This window comes from Mustela erminea, chromosome 1 (assembly GCF_009829155.1).
Source record: "Mustela erminea isolate mMusErm1 chromosome 1, mMusErm1.Pri, whole genome shotgun sequence".
Lineage (NCBI taxonomy): Eukaryota > Metazoa > Chordata > Mammalia > Carnivora > Mustelidae > Mustela > Mustela erminea.
The window spans coordinates 54,021,911-54,043,939 of record NC_045614.1 but is presented as its reverse complement, the minus strand read 5'-3'; the positions used below and the strand labels follow the sequence as shown (position 1 = coordinate 54,043,939).

Genomic DNA, 22,029 nt, shown 5'->3' with positions numbered 1-22,029 from the left:
CGGGGGGCTCAATCTCAGGACCCTGGGATCATGATCTTAGCCGAAGGCAGACACTTAACTGGCAGCCACCCAGATGCCCCCCAAAGCATAAAATTAATGAAAACATCAAAAGTAGCAAAGACCCTCCCCCCTAAAAAAGTAGCAAAGACCCAAATAATGCAATTCAGTAAATTCTTAATACCTAGAAAGTCTCGATCACAAGCCTTAGCTATTGAAATTACTGTATTTCATCCCATACAAATGACCTAAGACAATACAGGCTTTGATGGTACCAGTCCTAATACATTCTTTGGAGAGTATACAGAACACTACTACAGACTAAAAGGCATTTATTTCAATATTCCTAAGGAAAAACCCACTATATCAATCTGAAACTAAAAGTGAATGGATTTAGTTACCTTGAAAGAAAATTAACAATAATTTCTAGTATTCTCAGGTTTGTAGTGTGATGGGTCCATTACTGGATGGACCTTGTGATCCATCAGAAGGTTTAGGCTAGTCTGGTAACAGTTCATACTATTCATGTCCATAAACATAAATGAGACTAAGACTTGGGAAATATGCAAAATAAAGGGGGAGAATTAGAAATAAACTTAGAACAAATAAGTTAAACCACAAAGAGCTATACAGTAGGATAATAGAGGTGAAAATAGGTCAAGTGAACAGGTTAAGTAAATGTTGAGACACAAAGTATCTATTGGAAGAATTCAGGATACGGCTACTTATACCACAAAATATAAAATGATCAGTAACACTCGTATAATCTAAAGTTTTAAAGTGTACAAAGCATTTTTACATACATTATTTATTTAGCCTCAAGAAGTAGGAATTACTTCCATTTTATTGAAAACTGAGGCTCATGGAAGCTAAGTGATGACCCAGATCGTTAGACCAGAAAGTAACTCTGAACCCAAAAATTTAACACAAATTAACAAACATTTGCTGAATGAATTCAGTCAAAAAAAAAAAACAAACTTTGCTATTTACAAGACAGTGTGGGAAATACAGAGAAGGATAAGTCTGCCCTCAAGGAAATTATATCTTGGCAAAACAAGCTGCAAAGAGGTAAAAAGTTAAGTAATAATGATTCATGATTTCAGTAAGATTCTAGCCAATGATAGAAGAGATGTCACAAGGTAGCACCTGGTTAATTGCCAAATAATTGAAAAATGACTAAGTTTCACAGGGACTCCTGAAAAGCATGTCAAAATGGGATGGTTCATAGAAAAGGCTCCATGGAAGAAATGGGATTCAGCGAGGGCTTGTAGAGTGAGCACAGTATGTACTAAAAGAGAATGACCTCCTTAGAGACAAAGACCGTGTATCTATGCCACTTTCCTATGTGTGTCACAGAACTTCAATACCTTACTGTATGACTAAAGACCATTGTCTGGCTGGTTGATGAACTGATTAACAACTGGATGAATACCTACATGGATAAGACATATGGAGCATTCTAGACAGGGAAGGGGTAAAATATGCCTGGGGGGATTAGTGAACGCAAAAAAACTACTGTGCTTATCCAAGGTTAGAGGTGTTAGGAAGAATAGAATAGTAGCTAGTATGTAGGTCTCCTGACTTCCAGTGAGGAAAGAGGCATAAATGGGAAGAATACCAGTTTTAAAATTAGACTTAAACTAGAATCCCAGTGCCACCCCGTACTCGGGCTGTAACTTAGGGCAAGCCATTGAACCACTTCAAAACTCAGAAATCATGTGTGTAAAACACCTACGAGTGCTTGGCACAGAATTAAGTATAAATGCTAGTTTCCTTCTCCCCAGACCCCATTTTAAAGGGTAATTTACCTTATTAAAATATTCACTTTGGTACAGCAAGCATTGGAAATACCTCCTGGGCGGATGCCTCATGACTTAATTTACTCAAACTTAATTCAGCTGTAACTTTTCAGATGGCTCTTTACTGCACACATATCTGTATCTGTCATGTCAGTAAAATAATTTGAAATTCCTGCATTATATATAAGGTTAGTGATCAAAGAGTACACATTTTGATGAAATTAACAGTACTAAGGAATATACTGATACACTGGGTTTTACTGAGAATTATAGAAAATTCTACAGAATTATAGAAAAATCCAGATATTAAAGAAAAACAACTGCAATATAACTTTCATTAACTATTAAACACACTTAATGTACTGAAAGTTGTTCCTATACCTTTAGAAAAAATGGACAATTACTAAGGGGGGGGCAGTTAAAAAGTGATTTGTTTTTGAAAGTAGCTTCCAGAGCATTTCCCGAGATCATCTTCAGTATTTTCTGTATCTTCAGAAAACTGTCTTTGCTATTCAAAATGAAACTAAGACATTAAACGTTCTCAAATCATCAATTCAGTTATCTAAATTGAATTTAAATTTTATTTCACCCCAGAATATCTACCAAGATGGAAAAATGGCTTATTGTGTTTAAGAAAGATTTTATATGACCAGAAATGGAAAGGGTTTTTTAGTTGGCTGAGTTAACCAGAAATTCAGTTCACCAAGAACAATGTACACATTGTACATCACAGTTTATCAACACCTCACGACTAGATTTTGGCAAAAGGATTGGAAAATGTTTAATTTGATGATCAGTAGCATAAAACTATCTGTCTCTGTATGTAAGGTACACAGACATTTTATGGAACAAATCACTGGACTTTCCTATCGGAGAGCAGACCCTTGGATTTTGGCCTTTCTTCCAATACTCTGTCTTCTTCCTGGCTCCTGAGATACCAATTACCCTAACCAGTTGTGTTGCTCCTTCCTCAAGGCTTTGTGTTAGGCTCTTGAACCCTTCTAATTCCATATGCTCTTCCCTAAGCAAGCCCATTAGAGAACATTTCAAATATCATGGATAAGTTGAAACTAACTCTGTGTCTCTGCACTGGCCACCTCTTCCGTGCCCAAGTTCTATAGAGGGACATCTATTTGAGCTGTCTACTGAAACACCTCATAGGCAAGTCAACTGCAAATGGTCTAAAATGGCATTCATCATATATTCCCCCAAACTTGCCTCCTTCAGTGAGCCCTATATTTAGTAAACAGCTCCAACAATCTCCCAACTGATCATGGCCCCCCAAAAGGGAGTCATAACTGACTGCTACAATACCTGCATTTAATCAATCACCACTTCCTTTTGATTCTACATGTTAAATACATTAAATATTTCTCTCAGTCCTCTTTTTCAACACTAAATCCTCTCTTTCAACCCTATCTTTCCTGTAGCTTCCTACATAGTCTCCCTACATTTTTATTGGCCCTTATCTCCTTTCCAATCAATTATGCATCTGTAGCTGGAGTGCCCTTTTAAAGATGCAACTCAGATTACATCATGTCCTTATTGAAACTCTGTACTGAATTCTAATTGTCTTAAATTGATACTGGAGGGGTGCCTGGGTGGCTCAGTCTGTTGGGTGTCTGCCTTGGCTCAGGTCATGGTCCCAGAGTCCTGGGATCAGGCCTTGCATCAGGCTTCCTGCTCAGCAGGGACCCTACTTCTCCCTTTCCCTCTGCCATTAGCCCTGCTTATGTTCTCTTTCTCTCTAATAAATAAATAAAATCTAAATAATAATAATAAGAAGAAGAAGAAGGAGGAGGAGGAGGAGGAGAAGGAGAAGAAGGAGAAAAAGAAGAAACTAAAAATAGAAAAAAAATCTATACTGGAATAATCTGGTCCCTGTTTATCTTGGGAGCCTCTTTTCACTCCTTTTCCCACCTCAGAGCCCCCACACAAGTTATTTCCTCTGTAACTTTGCTCTTCTCAGCTCCCTTCAGCTAACTCCTGCTCTCTCGACTATCAGAGTAAAAATCTCTTGTCTGAACCCTCAGACTAGGTTAAACTACTCTTCTTTCACTCAATACAACTCCTATTACCCTTCTCTTTCTTCACACACTTGTCATTTTAGTTATTAATTGTTCATCTGCTTTCCCACATTTTAAACTCAGTGATGACAGGATCCCTGTAGTATTTCCACAGTGACACAAAGAACTCTGAAGAAAGCTTTAGAAGACTTGGGTTTTGGTGCGGGTTGGTTTTATTAACTTGCTGTGTTATTCTAGCAAGCCACTTAACATCTCTAAGCCTACTTCATAAAAGGAAAGGTGTTGGTTTTGATCAGAGTTTCTTAAGCTTCAATGTATGGGTCCCTTTCAAAGGAAGAAAAAAATCTTAGACACCTGCCAAGATTATGTCCTCAAATTCCCCAGAAGTTCTGTAACCCCCAGGTGAGAAAAGTAATACATGAAACCATTAAAATGTCCTTGGATTTTGAAATTTGGGCTTTATAATGACTTTTTAGATTATTATTAATATAAAAACATTATATTTTTGTTGTTGTTGTTTAAAGATTTTATTTATTTATTTGACAGACAGAGATCACAAGTAGGCAGAGAGGCAGGCAGAGAGAGAGAGAGAGGGAAGCAGGCTTCCTGCGGAGCAGAGAGCCCGATGCGGGGCTCGATCCCAGGACCCTGAGATCATGACCCGAGCCGAAGGCAGCAGCCCAAACCACTGAGCCACCCAGGCACCCCCAAAACATTATATTTTTAAATTCTAAAACTCTCAGATCCCAAGAATATATTGGTGGATCCCCAAGAATCTGTAGATTCTAGTTTGAGACACAGATGGTCTCCTCCAGGTTTAAAATTTCATCATTCGAAGGAAATGAAAATGGATGTTTATTTTCTAGAGTACTTCATAATGAATCATACTCTACACATGGGCTTATCCCCCAACCCCTCCACACATGAACTCAATACACAGAGATCTGGGAAAGAATATAAGGAATTTCATAGCATCAAGGAAAAAAAAAATTCTCTCATTTGAAGAGAGATTCTTGGTTACTGATTTGGTAACAGGATGAAAAGCATGTGACCTTAAGTCAATGTACATGGCAATGGGGTGCCTGCGTGGCTCAGTTGGTTGGGTGACTGCCTTCGGCTCAGGTCATGATCCCGGAGTCCCCGGATCAAGTCCTGCATTGGGCTCCCAGGTCCATGGGGAGTCTGCTTCTCCCTCTGACCTTCTCCCTTCTCATGTCCTCTCTCCTCTCTCTCAAATAAATAAATAAATAAATAAAACCTTTTTAAAAAAATGTGTGTGGCAATGAATGACTAAAAGAAAGCATTTCCAGGGCACCTGGGTGGCTCAGTGGGTTAAGCCTTTGCCTTTGGCTCAGGTCATGATCTCAGGGTCCTGGGATCAAGCCCTGCATCGGGCTCTCTGCTCAGCAGGGAGCCTGCTTCCCCCCTCTCTCTCTCTGCCTGCCTCTCTGCCTCCTTGTGATCTCGGTCTGTCAAATAAATAAGTAAAATCTTAAAAAAAAAAAAAAAAAAAGCATTTCCCTGAGCTCAAGTTATACTATCTTTTTGATTATACAGAGAAGTATGTGAGGACATGAATTAAAAAGTGAGAAAGAACAATAGAAAGGCAAAAGACAATCAGCCCCATTTTAAAAAAGAGGAAAGGACATGAACAGACATTTGATCAAGGACATACAGATGTCTAAAAAGCACATGAACAGATACTCAACAGAATTAGTCATTAGGGATACGCAAATCAAAACCACAATAAGATAGCAGTCTACACCTACAAGAAAGGCTCTAATCAAAAATAAGGAAAACAAGAGTTCAGGAGGATGTGAAAATGGGGACCCTCACACATTGCTGATGGTAATGTAAAACAGTGCAGTAGCTATGGAAAACAGTTTGGCGGTTCCTCAAAAAGTTAAACACAGAATAGCCATAGGAGCCAGCCATTCTATTCCTAGGGATCTACCTAAAAGAATTGAAAATAGGGACTCAAACAGACAATTGAACCTTGGAGGTTCATTGCAACATTATTCATACAAGTTAAAAGGTGGAATCAACCCAAGTGTTCCACAACAAATGAATGGATAAGCAAAGTGTGGTATGTACAATACATACATAATACAATGGAGTATTATTCTGCTAAAAAAGAAATGGGAGTTCTGGTACATGCTACAACATAGATGAACTTCGAAAACATTATGCTAAGTGAAACAAACAATACACCAAAGGACAAATACTGTATGAGCCCACTTATATGAAATAACTGAATAGGCAAATTCATAGAGAAAAAAATAGGACAGAAATAACCCTGGGCTAGGGGTGGGTAGGTGATGGGGAGTTATAGTTTAATGGGTACAGAGTTTCTGCTTGGGATGATGAGAAGTTCTGAATATAGACAGGGCAGATATTTGCACAATGTTGTGAATGTAACTAACGTCATTGAACTGTATTTTTAAAATGGTTGAAATGGGGCCAACACACATATGACAAGATGCTCAACATCATGGTCAGCAGGGAAATGCAAATCAAAAAACCACAGTGAGATCACCTTATCTTTTATCTGTCAGAATGGCTAAAATAAAAAACACAAGAAATTACAAGTAGTGTTGAAGACGTGGAGAAAAAGGAACACTTGCGCATTGTTGGTGGGAATGTAAACTGGTATAGCCACTGTAGGAAACAGTATGGAGATTACTCAAAAAATTTAAAAAAAATACCATATGATCCAATAATCCTACTAGTAAGCATTTACTCAAAGAGAATGAAAACATGAGTTCAAAAAGATGCCTTCTATGTTTATTGCAGCATTATTTACGACAGCCAAGATATGGAAGCAACTAAATGAACGGATAAAGAAGATATGTGATACATACACACATGCACACACACACACAATGGCCATAGAAAAGGATGAGATCTTGCCATTTCTGACAACATAGATGGACCTAGTATTATGTTAAGTGAAATAATTCAGACAAAGACAAATACCATATGATTTCACTCAGGTTAAATCTAAAAAATGAAACAAAATAAACAAAAATAAAATGAGACTTATAAACACAAAGAACAGAGAGAAAGGGAAGGGCAAAAATGGATGATGAGGAGTGGGAGATACAAGCTTCCAGTCATGGAAATAAAAGGTACAGCATACAGAATATAGTCAATGACATCATAATAGCATTGTATGGTGACAGATGGTAGCCAGAGTTGTAGTGAACACAACATATAGAGATGTCGAACTGCTATGTTATACCCCTGAAACGAATGGAACATGGCAGATTTTATGTTTATATATATATATATATTTTTTTTTAAAGATTTTATTTATTTATTTGACAGAGAGAGATGACAAACAGGCAGAGAGGCAGCCACAGAGAGAGGAGGAAGCAGGCTCCCCGCCAAGCAGAGAGCCCGATGCGGGGCTCGATCCCAGGACTCTGAGATCATGATCTGAGCCGAAGGCAGTGGCTTAACCCACTGAGCCACCCAGGCGCCCCTGTTAATATATTTTACCACAATAAAAAACAGTGAGAGAAGAGCTTGCTATTTACTGGGTGGACAACTAAAAGGTTAATGATCTAATAGAGATATAAAATATGCAATACATTATTTTAATAGAAAAACTTGTTCTACTATCAAGGAGCTCAAGAACTAGCAGTACTCAGGTACCTGGGTGGCTCCCTCGGTTAAGTAGCTGCTTTCAGCTCAGGGCATGATCTCAGGGTTCCGAGATGGAGCCCCTCACTGGGCTCCCTGCTAAGTGTGAAGCCTGCTTCTCTCTTTCCCTCTGCCCCTCCCCCCAGGCTTGTACCTACTCCCATGCGCTCTTTCTCAAATAAATAAATAAAACCATAAAAAAAAAAGAATTAGCAGTAGTAAGTATATGACTCATCACTTACTCATATTTCAGAATTATGGAGGTCCCCATAACTGGTTTACACCTATCAAGCAATACAAATTCTAATTCTATGGCTCAAGTTAATTACTAATCAACCTTAGTGATGAATGTCAGAGGACTCAAGAGTAACTGAAGAACAGCTAAACTGAAAATCTAAGTACACTGATCTCTTTGTATTCCCTACTAGCAATCACTAGTAGTGATTAAATGACTATCAGAATCCAGGAGAGAAAAGTTAAATGACAATCATTGTGCACAGCAGGTTCTGAGAGCAGAACCAAATGCTATTTCTTACCATTTCTTTTTAAAGATTTTATTTATTTGACAGAGAGAGACAGCAAGAGAGGAAACACAAGCAAGGAGAGTGGGAGAGGGAGAAGTAGGCTTCCCGCTGAGCAGGGAGCCTGATGCGCAGTTTGATCCCAGGACCCTGGGATCATGACCTGAGCCGAAGGCAGACACTGAACGACTGAGCCACCCAGGCGCCCCTATTTCTCCCAATTTTTACCTTATACAGCACATGCTTTGCAAGGGAAAACCAAACTCCAGTGCCATTCAGATACTAAAGAATTAATTTTATTTGTTCAATTTGTTTGCTTTATTTTACAACTTGACAAGGGATTCTAAAAGAATTGCTCTTCTTAGTTGAAACACCCTGGTATTTTAGGACCTCTTTTGTGACATGACTATGTTTCAAAGGACTTTCCCAAATGTATCAGCTGTACTATGGAACAAAATGATCACCCTTGCTACCTCTTCAGATTATAAGTCAGAGGCTTTTCTCAACAGTGCCAAAAAGGCCTTTGTGCCAGCTGTCATCCTACATTCTCTGCTATGGTCTTCATGCTCTTCCAATTTGGACACCTCACTCTCTTTGAAAAATCTTGCCAGGTAAGTCAAAAGAGACAACATCCTTCATTTTACTCAAGCTGCTTGGAATTAAACCTCTGAGTGAGAAAGGTAACACCTATTCACAATAAATATTCTGTTCTTTAGGCTTCCCTTTTCTGGACTTCTTACAGAATGCCCAGAGGCCAGGCTCTCAAATTATCTAAATATAAACAAAATGCTTGTTTCCTGACTGAGACCTCATCTGCCAAGATTCCACTCAGACTGCTGATTTATAGGTGGCTCTAACTCTCTTAAGTACAGAAGACTCTAATAGATGTGGTGACACTGCCCATGGTCAGGGAAGCAGAACAGCTAAAATAAAATCCACAGCACTCCAAAGAGGAAGAAACAAATTGGGGTAAAACATCCAGTTTCCTTCTTTTTTTTTTTTACCACTAGTACTTTTCACTCTACCTCTTGTATTCTAAATTACATGGTAACCTTTTTGACGTAACTTACATGTGTGTCATAGTAAACTGGATTCTTTTAAAATAATAACATGTATTTTGAAAACAATTAATACAACTAAGGATTTTAAAGGGGAGGGGTGGGGGGAGGAGTGAGCCTGGTGGTGGGTAATAAGGGGAGCACGTATTGCATGGAGCACTGGGTGTGGTGCATGGGCAATGAATCTTGGAACACTGAGAAAATAAAAAAATATTTAAAATTGAACAAATTATTTATTTATTTATTTATTTATTTAAAATATTTTATTTATTTGACAGAGAGAGAGAAATCACAAGTAGGCAGAGAGGCAGGCAGAGAGAGACAGGGGAGGAAGCTGGCTCCCTGCGGAGCAGAGAACCCAACGTGGGGCTCGATCCCAGAACCCTGGGATCATGACCTGAGCCGAAGGCAGAGGCTTTAACCCACTGAGCCACCCAGGTGCCCCTGAACAAATTTTTTAAAAAAGAGTTTATTTATTTGAGACAGGGTGAGAGAGGGAGCACAAGCAGGATGGAGGGGAAGAGGGAGAGGGAGAAGCAGACTCCCCACTAAGCAGGGATCCCGATGCAGGGCTTGATCCCAGGACCCCAGGATCATGACCTGAGCTGAACGCAGACACTTAACTGACTGAGCCACCCAGGGGTCCCTGAACAAACATTTAAGGAAGAAATTTTAAAAATCCAGTATCCTTTTCCTTCAAGTTCATATTTTCACAGGATAGCTGATTCTACAAGCTATACTACTATGTTGACTCAAACCCAGGATAACTAACTACAGCTTCAGCTGAGCATTCAGTTTTTGGATACTTGGCTATCTTGTCAAACATTTCAGTTTCTATCCAAGAACCAAAAAGTCATTTATTGAAGTCTGCATTTTTATGCAACCCATGTAAACAAATACTATAAATCTCCAACTCAGAGTAAGGAAGGCCCAAGGACAATCTACAAACTTGAAGCTTGCTAAGGAAAGGGATAGAAAGACATCTCTAGATCATCAGATAACTGAAGGTGAAGTTGACTAATGGTAAAATGTCAATTCTGGCTCTAATTCTTCATCAGAAAGATAAGACAAATCAGTGACTCCCAAAATAGCCTAAGTAAAATTGATGATATTCTAGAAAGTAGTATAAAATATGTAAAAAACATGTATTTGGGGAAAAATTCCTGCAGTCAATTTTCTCACTTAAGAACACTAACCAAAGATGTCTCTATTGATTTTGTTACAGCTGTTAACTTTTCCACCATACCAGGCATTAAAGTTACAAATGGGTTTGCTGCTCTAGTGGTCTGGAAAAAGTATATGCTGTTTCACTGAACTACTGTAAATTTAAATCCATTTCCCCTAGTTCTTAGCTTCTTTTGGTAGAATACTTCTAACTAAAAGTGTAATAACTATATTGTCATACTTCGGGGTTTATACAGCTCTATCTATGGTGAGGAGGTAGTAAGAACTCATAAGGAAGTAACGTATTCTGGTGACATTTTATAACCTTTAGCAAGCCTGGGGACAACTGAAATCACGTGTTTAAGACGGGAAGCATTACTAATTTGGGATGACTTCTTGTGACTTTCTTTTTATTACACTAACATCACTAAATGTTTCAGAAACGGATTTCTGGTTTTTTCCTAAATCACTTTTCCTTCATAACATAAAACACAATTTTCTTTTTCAGAAAAGAAATGTTCTTGGTAAAATTTAAGTTAACAAAAGATGGGAAACTAGGATATTAATTAATTTTTAAGTTACTACAAAAGATAATTTTGAAAAATCCTGAGATTTCCATTACCTGTCAGTCAATTCCCCGAGTATAGTTCCTTTTTAACAAGAAATCATCTGAGTAACCAAATGAAAAACAATTAAAGGACAATTTAAAAAACAATTAAAATGACACAAAAAGGGGCGCCTGGGTGGCTCAGTGGTTAAGCTGCTGCCTTCGGCTTGGGTCATGATCCCAGGGTCCTGGGATCGAGCCCCGCATCAGGCTCTCTACTCGGCGGGGAGCCTGCTTCCTCCTCTCTCTCTCTACTTGTGATCTCTGTCTGTCAAATAAATAAATAAAATCTTTAAAAAAAAAAATGACACAAAAACAAGGCAGGTACATGACTGTCTTACATATTATGTTTCCGAATTGTCATGGGGGTGACTGATAAGAATCAAAGAGAAAAAAACATGGAAAGAGTATTATAGGAAGCCTGTACTGTATTTTGTAATTCATCTTTCATTCATTTAATAAGTATTGGTTGAGCAATACTTATGAGTTTAGCAGGCCTTGTGCTCTAAGGACACATCAGAGAACAGGATGCAGTCCTTGTCTTCAAGAGTTTACAGTTAGTAATACACTCAGATATTTTAATACTTTTTAATAGGGGAGGGGAAGATACTTCCAGAAATTTTGAACTTGTGGACCTAAAATTCTAAAAATTTCTTTTTTTTAATTTTTGTTATTCCTGCAAATTCTTTTTGTTATAAAGCTATATGACTGCCATATCTGTGCATAGATCAAGGCTGCCCCATTCTACATGCATAGAAAATTAAGTACTGGAAGGGCCTGTAAAGATCAATTGATCTAACTTAACCTAATTTGTCTAACATATGATGGTGGAAGAGGTCACTTGGCTGCTATGTCTTTATTTTAATGAGCTTTTCTTCCAAGTAAGCTATAATGTCAGAAATATCTTCATAGCTAGTGCTTTGATAAACCTGTGCTTATCTGAAACCTCTCTCTACCTACTGGGTGAGTGATCACATTTAAGCTCATTCTCCTTTCTTCCAAATTTAGTGGAAGCAGTCTTTTCTCTCAGGGTCTGTTTTCCTTTAATGGCTATCTTGAGACCTCACCCCTGCACTTTTCTCTTCTTCTCCACTGGTGTGCTCTCTTCTTAACTTTACTTGACTCAGCTTCTCCAGAAGACCTGTCCTACTTGCTGGCCAAATTCCCAGTGGTCTGAAATCACTCCCTTCATTCACACACCACCTGCTGACGCACACAGCTCACTGAAATACCCCTTCCTACTGCTAGACTTAAACCCTAATCTTAAATGACAGTCTCTTCCTTGTAACTGTTAAAGGCATTATTCCTTTCTTCATTCTTCTTGACTATTCATTGTCATTTTACATTTTATTTCAGTTAAAAAAAAATATGTGAGCTTGGGAGTCAGAAAGATCTCCATTTCAATACAGATTTCATCCTGTGCTGGCAGTGTGCTCTCAGCCAAGTCATGGAACCAGCTAAACTTTACTTTATATGCCTGTAAAAAGGGATAATCCCAATTCCTACTTTATAGAGTAATTTTGAGGACTAAATAAGATTATATATGTCAACTTGTTACTGTAATGCCAGGTACCTAATGATACTAAGTGTTGTTTTCCTTTCCTTTTCATAAAACTCTCTTCATTTGACATTGATGATCCCAGTCTGTCCTCTCTCTCATCTTTCAAACTTAACCTGTGTGTCGGTTCTGCAGACCTCAGCTTCCCTCTATGACAAAAACACTCAAATCAACAGACTACTTCCACTGCATGAAACAAGGCTCATCCCCTATCTTCACACATCTCTCTGGGGCATTTCTTAGATATCCCACCTTCACTTCAAATTGAACAAGTCTAAAAGCAGGTGCATCTTTCTTCCCCCAGAGGAGTCCCTCTTTTCTATTTCTTTTAAAATCTTATCTCTCTGTACATCAGCCAAAAGTTCATCTTTGATGCTTTTGTCTTTTATCATCTTCATTTCTTATTTAGTCACCAAATCTTAGAAGTTATCAAAATATCTTTCACTTGTCCCTTCCACAGAGAACTTCTGTCTTACTTCTTCCCTATTTCTAAACCTTCAAGTTCCCAATGCCTCCTAGACAAAACCCTGTTTCTTCAGTCCAACATTTGTACCCTGCCAAATATAGCCCCTTTGCTCCGTATGTGTACTTCCCCCTGATTCTCCAGTATAGCATGCCCACCAATATCTTGACTTTCCTACCCCATGAGGCTCCTCATATTTACAATTTCCAGCTTCTTCCTTCTCACGTATCCATATTCTTACTTCCAGGCGGAAGTAAGTTGTTAGGAAACAACAAAGCACTATTCCAGCTCTGCATGTGTATTTTATTCCACGAATTTTTACTCCATGTTTTTCCTCAATCACACGTTGCCTGGTTCTGTTATTTAATTCTTTCATGGGGTATATGTAGGTAATGTCTTTGAAACAAGACTGTAAGCAAGGACTATTTCATCTCTGTTTTGTCTAGAAGAGTGCTGCATATATAAAAGTAGTTCAATAAATAACTTGTTTTGTTTTAAAGATTTTATTTATTTATCGGAGAGAGAGAGAGGGGGAGAGAGCGAGCACAGGCAGACAGAATGGCAGGCAGATGCAGAGGGAGAAGCAGGCTCCCTGCCGAGCAAGGAGCCTGATATGGGACTCGATCCCAGGATGCTGGCTGGGATCATGACCTGAGCCAAAGGCAGCTGCTTAACCAACTGAGCCACCCAGGCGTCCCTAAATAACTTGTTTTAATAAATAATATATATAAGGGCACTTGGGTGGCTCAGTTAAGTGTCTGCTTTCAGCTAAAGTCGTGATCCTGGAGTCGAGGGATCAAGCCCTGAGTAGGGCTTCCTGCTCAGCAGAGAGTTTGCTTCTCTTTCTGCTTCTGCCCCTCCCCCCTGTGTGTGTGTTCTCTCTCTTAAACAGATAAATACAACCTTCCCAAAACTAAATAAATAAGAGGTCCCTGGATGGCTCAGTCATTGAGCATCTGTCTTTGGCTCAGGTCATGATCCCAGGGTCCTGGGATCGAGCCCCATATCGGGCTCCCTGCTCAGCAGGGAGACTGCTTCTCCCTCTCCCTCTGCCACTGCTTGTGTTCCCTCTCTCGCAGTGTCTCCCTCTGTCAAATAAATAAATAAAATCTTGAGAAAAAATGCATACATACATAAAACTCATGATAAATAACTGTCCTACACTGGGGAGGGCATGTACTATGGTGAGTGTTGTGAATTATGTAAGACTGATGGATAACAGACCTGCACCCCTGAAACAAAAATACATTATATGTTACTAAAAAACAAACAAACAAAAAACCTGTCCTAGCCCTTTACCTGACTTGGAAGCCTTGCTTCAGATGCAACTGAACACAGAAAGTCCATCACTAGTCTGTGAATTGAATTATACAGGTAAAAGGTAGCTGATGAGGTACTTATGCACTTTTATGCATGGGTTTACAACATGTGCAAAAAGAAAAATGCTGTGTAAATGTTAAATCTATAAAATCATAAATGCATATACATGTCACAGAAATTCTTATTTATTTATTTGACAGAGATCACAAGCAGGCAGAAAGGCAGGCAGAGAGAGGCGGGGGGGAGGGGGGACAGGCTCCCCACTGAGCAGAGAGTCTGATGCTCGGGGCTCTATCCCAGGTCCCTGGGATCATGATCTGAGCCGAAGGCAGAGGCTTAACCCACTGAGCCACCCAGGTGTCCATGTCACAGAAATTCTTTTAAAGTAATTCAGTTTTGTACATGCTTTGCATCTCTATTTGGTAAATTTTAAAATAACATTTAGGCAAGACTGCTAATAATACTATGTCTAATTAGCAGAAATAAAAGTATATGTGCATTATTTAATTTCAATTACATTATCATTTCATTACTTGCATAATATTTGCTAAAATTTTTGTTAAGCACTAGGGATAGCCCAAAGATGGTCTCTGCTCTCAGGAAGCTCACTCCTAAAACTGACTATAAAATCTGTTACAGTATGATACAGTAATTGGTATATTCCAGCCATGAACGGAACCAGAACATTGAGCAGTCTGGTGTGGCTGAACTCTAATATTTGTGGCAGCCAATGGAGAGGATACACTGAGGGGGCAGGCTGAGGCTGACCACAAAGATTCCAATGCTCCTTGAAAGGAGGGTGAAATGTAAACAAACAGCATTAGAAAGATAACTGTCAACTTGGGAGGGTGAAATGCAAACAGTAAAATGTTGAGTCAGATAACGTGCCATTACTGAGGTGAGAAATTAGGATAATCTGAACTAAATCAACATCAATGGAAATAAGGTTGGAAAAGCAAAACTAGAGTAGCAGCAATCAGTAGATCCATACATAGGAAGATTTTTTTCCCCCATCACATTTGCAACTGGGGAGCAGAAGTGTACAAAAAAAGCATTCTTCTTAGATACTTACTTGCTGTTGTTACTACTTTTGTTTCAAATTCAGTTGGATAAAAATAGTTAGTACATATATTGAGAACACAACTTGGCAGCATTTTTTATAACTTTCATGTTTTGCTTAAGGTTGAAAGTCAAGTCCCTCCAACACTCCCCCGCCACCAACACATCCCAGGTCAGTTGTTCTTTAAAAGGATGTAAACTTAAAGGTAGTTAGTCCATTTTGTCAGACACAGAGGCACTACATTTTTAGAAGTGTGATCGCTTCTAGCAAGCACTTTTTCTGGTAAAATGTGGTAGAATACAGATCTGTTATGTGTCACCCTTTTCATATTGGTGCTTAAAAATAAAATTTAAAAACAAACTAAAACAATGAAGGGGCTTAAAGTTTTTCTTGAACAAAGGTATTTTAAAAATATATTGAATAGTTGCAGAAATTCTTTAAACTCCTATCACACAGAGAAGCATTTACTCTTTAAAATAAAGTTATTTTATTATTTCTTATTATGTGGCAATATATTATTGTGGGGTCTGAAATTGAAATAAGATCGCAATAATTTCAACAAATAGCTCCTGCTACTGAATGGGCCCCAGCAGGGAGGACAACCAAGTATGTTCCTATAAATCCTTAAATTACAGAAAACACATAATCACCATTAAGGAAAGAAATAGCAGCAGGTCAAAAGGCAAAAACTGCATTCTGTTCCACTTTAACTGGTAATAAGAAAGTACAGATTAAGGAATGAAGATGTGCGCCAACCACACATCTTCAAAAAAAAAAAATTAGTATGTGCTAGGAAACAATCATCCTGGTGGCAAAATGTAATTCTTGTGTAGTATTACAGAGTAAGGGAGTGACTTGCACTCAAATCCCACCCTTTTAAAAAAATGATCTGGATTTGGTCAGTGAGTGGGGTGCTGATTCGGTGTCCTGGTAGCTCTTAGGTTGAGTGGGATGGAATAAGTTACCTGTCCTCTGCCTATTTTGATTTCATTTGGAAAAGGTAAAAATTAAAGGCAAGAATTATAGTCATCCCTTAAAGACATATAATTCTGTAAGAATTTTCTAAGCCCTTTATATATCTGATCTTACTTGATCCTCACAATAAACATCTCCCACTTAATAGATAAGGAAATTGAGGTCCCAAGTTTTTAAGAAATTGCCAATTAACAAAAGAGGAAAGATTACAACCCAGGCGTCCCGACTCTCAAAACAATGATATTCTCTGGAATGAAACAGTTAGGGTTCTTCTAAAGTATAATCAGAGATCAGCGTTGGTAAAAAGTTGAGTATTAAACTTCTCTATAGCAGTAGGAAAAATCATCTTCATTGCATGCATGTAATTATTAAAATACTTGCTGAATGATACACCTTATATTTCCAGTGAAAGCAACAAAAAATAAATGTTTCATGATCGCATAGTTACGCTAGATTTCTCTGGATACTCAAAATAGATTGCTAAAAAACATCAGTTCTTCTCAATTATAATTATACGTCAATAGTCGCTTCTGGACACAAAAGTGCTCTCAATTTTACGACACTATCTGGAAGAAGTTCAACAACACATTGTTAATACTCTACTCCTACAAAATAATTTTAAAGCTCCATGGGAATTTAGATTTGCACAAGTTATTAGGATGTGACCTTTCCCTTAGATTTCTTATTTTAGGATTGACTTAACATTGTATTTCCCCAGTGGGAGCTGTTGTACTTCCTTCGCAGATAAGAAAAATAGCAATCACAAATTATAGTGAGTAAACTTAGGAAAACATATATTTCTGTGATGCAGAAGAAACCAAAATCATCAAAGGAGCCTGCACGGCATAATCCTTGAGTTTGAGAGGAAAGCCATGTGGCTTGCTGACAAAAGAAAACAAAAGTCATGCCATTATGGTATTTCCCTGAAATTTATACTTAATTGTTTTTTGTCCCAGCTACCAAGTCTTATGACTTTTAAAGATTACTAAAGATGTTTACGTCACTAAATTTCCTATGTCCTGTCTACTGAGAGTATAAAAGGTTAAAAATATCGAACTTTTAGTAACTTAAATGATTTCAGATCACAGGATCTGGATTGAAGGACAAGGAGTTCATCAGTATAAAGAAAAAAAATTTAGTAACCGAGTTGCTTCACTTTATGTTTCATGGAATAATAATGGCTTCTAATGACTGACCTCTTACATGATACTGTGGTAAAATTTATGTACATTATTTGTAACATATGAGTTGTTGAAAGTATCCAGATAATCAAGAATTTTTTTTTAAAGGCAAAGAACACTGTGGAAGGAAAGATGATGAAGACATGTATGTTTTTTTCCTAACTAGGTGCCAAAATCAATGATTTTATATGGTCTTAGTTGATGGAAATATTAAAATAAAGAAACTATGAAAAGATTAAAAATATTTTTTGAGGGCGCCTGGGTGGCTCAGTGGGTTAAAGCCTCTGCCTTTGGCTCAGGTCATGATCCCAGGGTCCTGGGATGGAGCCCCTGCATCAGGCTCCCTGCTAAGCAGGGAGCTTGCTTCCCTCTCTGCCTGCCTCTCTGCCTACTTGTGATTTCTGCCAAATAAAATCTTTTTAAAAAAAGTATTTTTTGAGAATAAAAGTGCTGGATATAAATGAGAATTAAGTAACTGTCAAAAGTAATCTTTTGTATCCTGTTATCAGACCTATTTGTGCAGTAGGTTTTATTAAAATTACTTGAGAACACGGCTTCATTTGATTTATTACTCAAGAATCTCAAATAATCAAATCTACGATGCATTCTGAAGTTTAATTCAGAGTCTCTATACCACAGAAGCTTTACTTTCAGGCTTAATTTTTAAGAATTTAACTCTCAACATTTTATAGCTGTGCCTAACATCTTTAAGTAAAGATAGTACCCACTGTGGTTGACATATACTTTTTTCAAAAAATATTGTATAATTTAGACAAAGCTAGGTTCTAAAACATTGTTTTGAATGAAACAGAATTTAGAAATCATTTAATACAATCGCTTAATTGCACAGACATTGAGGGTCAAGAGATAACGATGTATCAAATATTACATAGACATATAAAAATATGTGTGTATGCTTATCAAGAACTGGAAGGCAATTTGTAGAATAGTTTGAAAAATAATATTAAGATTATAGATAATTTTTTTCTTTAAGTGATTGGTATCATTATTATTACATTGCTTATTTGAAATAAAAAATACAGTAAACTGTATTGCAGTTAAAACCTATAATCTCTACTTCACGTCAGTTACTATGACACTTAACCCTCAAATGAAGGTTTAGAATGAAAAGCAAAGACAAGGGGTGCCTGGGTGGCTCAGTCAGCTAAGCATCTGCCTTTGGCTCAGGTCACGATTCCAGGGTCCTGGGATCAAGCCCCGCATCAAGCCCCGCATCAAGCCAAGCATCGGGCTGCCTGCTCAGTGGAGAGCCTGCTTCTCCCTCTCCCCCCGCACTATGTCTACTTGTTCTCTCTCTCTCTGTCAAGTAAATGAATAAAGTCTTTTAAAAAAGGAAAGAAAAGACAATCAATCACCTCTAATCTTTTTCCTGTTCACTGTAATACACTTTAAACATGTAATCTTGTTTCTTAAAATTTTCTCTATATTGTTATTCTAAAACGACCATTCCCTACAAATATTCAAACCACAAATGACTTAAAAGAATTTCATGCAAAGTGAAACAAACCCAATAATCAAAACTCCTCTAAAGCAAAAGTAATTTGTCCTCATTCCTCATTTTATTTCTAAATAGGCCACCTACCACCTTTTAGGTTTTACAACCAAACATTATCTATGTTCCAATCCTGAAGCCCTGCATTTGTACACAGCAGTATAGTTCGGCAGAGAGTTCATTTACAGAGGGCAGGACTGAACTTTGCATGTGAGCACATACAGAAAACGATAAAGATCGTTGTGTCCTATTAGTAATTTACAGAATTGTGATTTGCTCCACCCAGTACACCTCTAATTGAATTCCTTAGCCATAAAATCATGGGGACCAAACAAGTTCAGATATCTTTTATCTAAGCCCTTTTTTCCTCCCTTACCATCAGTTAACATATTTCTTATGGGGCTTTTCTTCTTTTTATAGATTCATTTGTCTTAGTTATAAATTAACCCCACAACCAACTCTCTCTGTGGCCCAGCTCTACCGTGTCCTGTGTACCAGGCTTCTTTTTACATGCAAAATTGATGATAGAGGGGCCATTTAAACAGCCCAATGCTAAATGATGCTCAGGAAATCATCTCTAGATTAATAACAAAAAAATTCCTCAGGATAAAAGGTCTTGAGCAGAGATTCTCCTCACAGCTGGACACCCTGGCAAAGAAGTGGAAGGCTAACTGCTAGAAACTTCCATTATTTCTTTTTTGCTTTTCAGAAAAATTGTGGTAAAATATATACAACATAAAAATTTACCATGTTAACTCTTTTAAATATACAGTTCAGTGGCACTGAGTACATTCACACATTGTTCAACTAGCACCACCATCCACCATCTCCAGAACTTTTTCATCTTTCCAAAGTAAAACCCAGTCCCCATGAAAAACTAGCTCCCCATCCGTCCCTCTTCCCAGCTCCTGCCAGCCACCATGCTGCCTGCTGTCTCTAGGAATTTCACTGCTCTAGGTACAAACTTCTGTTTTTTCGTGTTTCCCTTGAACTGTGTAAAACAGTGTAGTTCATGAAACTGGTTGAACACACAGAGTTGCCCGCAAAAAATAATAAACTTCGTACAGGAATTCCTAATACTTAGCATTTCATTTTTATGCCCAAATGCTTGGATTGAGACCGAACACTCACGTTTAGATGCCAAAGTATATACTGGTCCCTTACTTTGTCTTCTATCAAGAAGTTGGCCTTTCGATTTGAAATGGCTTCAGGTTTTTCTAAAGTTACACTGATTTTCTAAGCAAACTTAATGCTGCTGTTGATTTTTCTTTAAGAATCAAAGTTCCCTTAGTAGTACTTGTACTCACTGAATTCCCAGACATTTGACCTAAAAACAGTATGATCTTCCCTCATTTTCACCATTCAACTATACGACTTCTACTTCTCCTAATTCTGAGTTCAGATGTTGCCTTGGGTAGTGAAGATTGGTGGGCCAAGAGATTATTAATGAGATCTGAACAATCTCACAGTTTGGGTTTGAAAATTCAAATCAGACCCTGATCATCACCAGCTTAAAACTTGCTAAGAGATGGTTCCCGAGGAGGCAGAGCCTCATGGCATTTCCCACACACAGGTCTTCTAGGGGACTGGAAGTAACTCTCTGAAATATTAAGTGAAGACCGAACTTGTGGAGGTAGGGACTGCAGTGTATATGGCTAGGATTAAGAAACACAACTCAAAGAGTACCCTTGATGAAAAGAATGCCCCTGCTTCTCTCTGTTTTAAGATGTGCAGACAAACAGAAAGTCGCCCTATAAATCAATGAAAATGATTATTTAGGGACTCAACTGGGACTTTTAAAGAACTTTTCATTTCAAAATAATTTGAGGGTTACAGAAAAGTTGCAAAGACAGAACATTCCCATGTACCCCTCACTTGGCTTCTCTGGCTGTTGACCTATTACAACCACAGTACAATGATCAAAACTAATAAATTACATTGGCACAATACTATAAACTACTTTCTTTGGACTTCATCAGTTTTTCCACTAATGCCCTTTCTCAGTTCTGGGATCCCACATTGTGTTTAGCTGCCATGTCTTCTTATTCTCCTCCAAATCTAGGGTAGTTCCTCAGTCTTTTTCTTTTTTAACAGCTTTACTGAGGTATAATTAATATACAAAACCTGTATATATTTAACTGCACATTTATTTATTGATTCAGTCACTTATCTATATCAGTGTGGAATAATGTATATATATTTTATTTGGGGAGTTATAATCCAGTACTATAGCCATTTATATTATTGCTCAAAATCTTTCAGCTTTGGCCACTGGGAGCTGGAAAAATGTGAGCAATAAAATAAATAACTGTAGTATCATATTTTAACTCCCCAAATAAAAAAAATATGTGTATTAGTATTAGATATTGAAACTAGTTTCTCCTTTGTGAGCTAGGATCATGGTTGCATGTCTTAGAGGGAACCAGACAAGGTATTTTTATTTTTATCTCAATTTAATTGTAAGTATCACAGGAAACTAAAATAATATACTTGTACTTGAGACTTAATTCTAAGGATCTAGTTATTTTTTAAATTCTAGGTCACTCTCTTATCTTTGTTTTGTCTTACACAAATACATTATTATGTTCTCCTTCAACTGACTGGTAAATTACAAAGCAGAAAGTATTCTGATAGCCAAAATAAGCTCTCTAAGAAATTTTACAACAAAATACTATGAAGAATTTACATGTTCTTTTAAAACAATGCTTTAAAATACCAATTTAGTAAAATAAATTCTGCATTTACCTACCGTGAAAGGGCGACTCTTGTTTGAGAAAATGGTCTTATATACTGGCTTAGAGTTGGCGTCTTTCAAATCTGAACAATTAAAAAAAAAACACAAAACATTTGATATACACATACTCAAAAGTCTTAGACAACTAGGCTGCCAAAATGTAAGGAAAAAATAAATTTATTTTTTCTGTTAGATTTCATTTGGAATGTTTGTTTTCCTTGATTTTAATATTCTCTAGAAGTAACCAACAGACTACCAACTGTAAATCACACAGGGCTGGAGAATCTTCTTAAAGAGACATGTATTAGATTTACTTTACCTACTTTCCTACTCTGTCACTGATCATGAGTTAAGGTTCTTTATCTCATCCATCTTTTACATCAAATTAATAATGACACCTACATTAC

At 37.6% G+C, this 22,029-nt stretch overlaps 1 protein-coding gene across 2 annotated transcripts in view; it reads right to left on the bottom strand.

The window, feature by feature from the left end:
* The window catches only part of PPARG (peroxisome proliferator activated receptor gamma), a 131,216-nt gene that overhangs the window by 86,781 nt on the left and 22,406 nt on the right, over nucleotides 1-22,029 (bottom strand). The gene's annotated exons all lie outside the window — the stretch shown is intronic.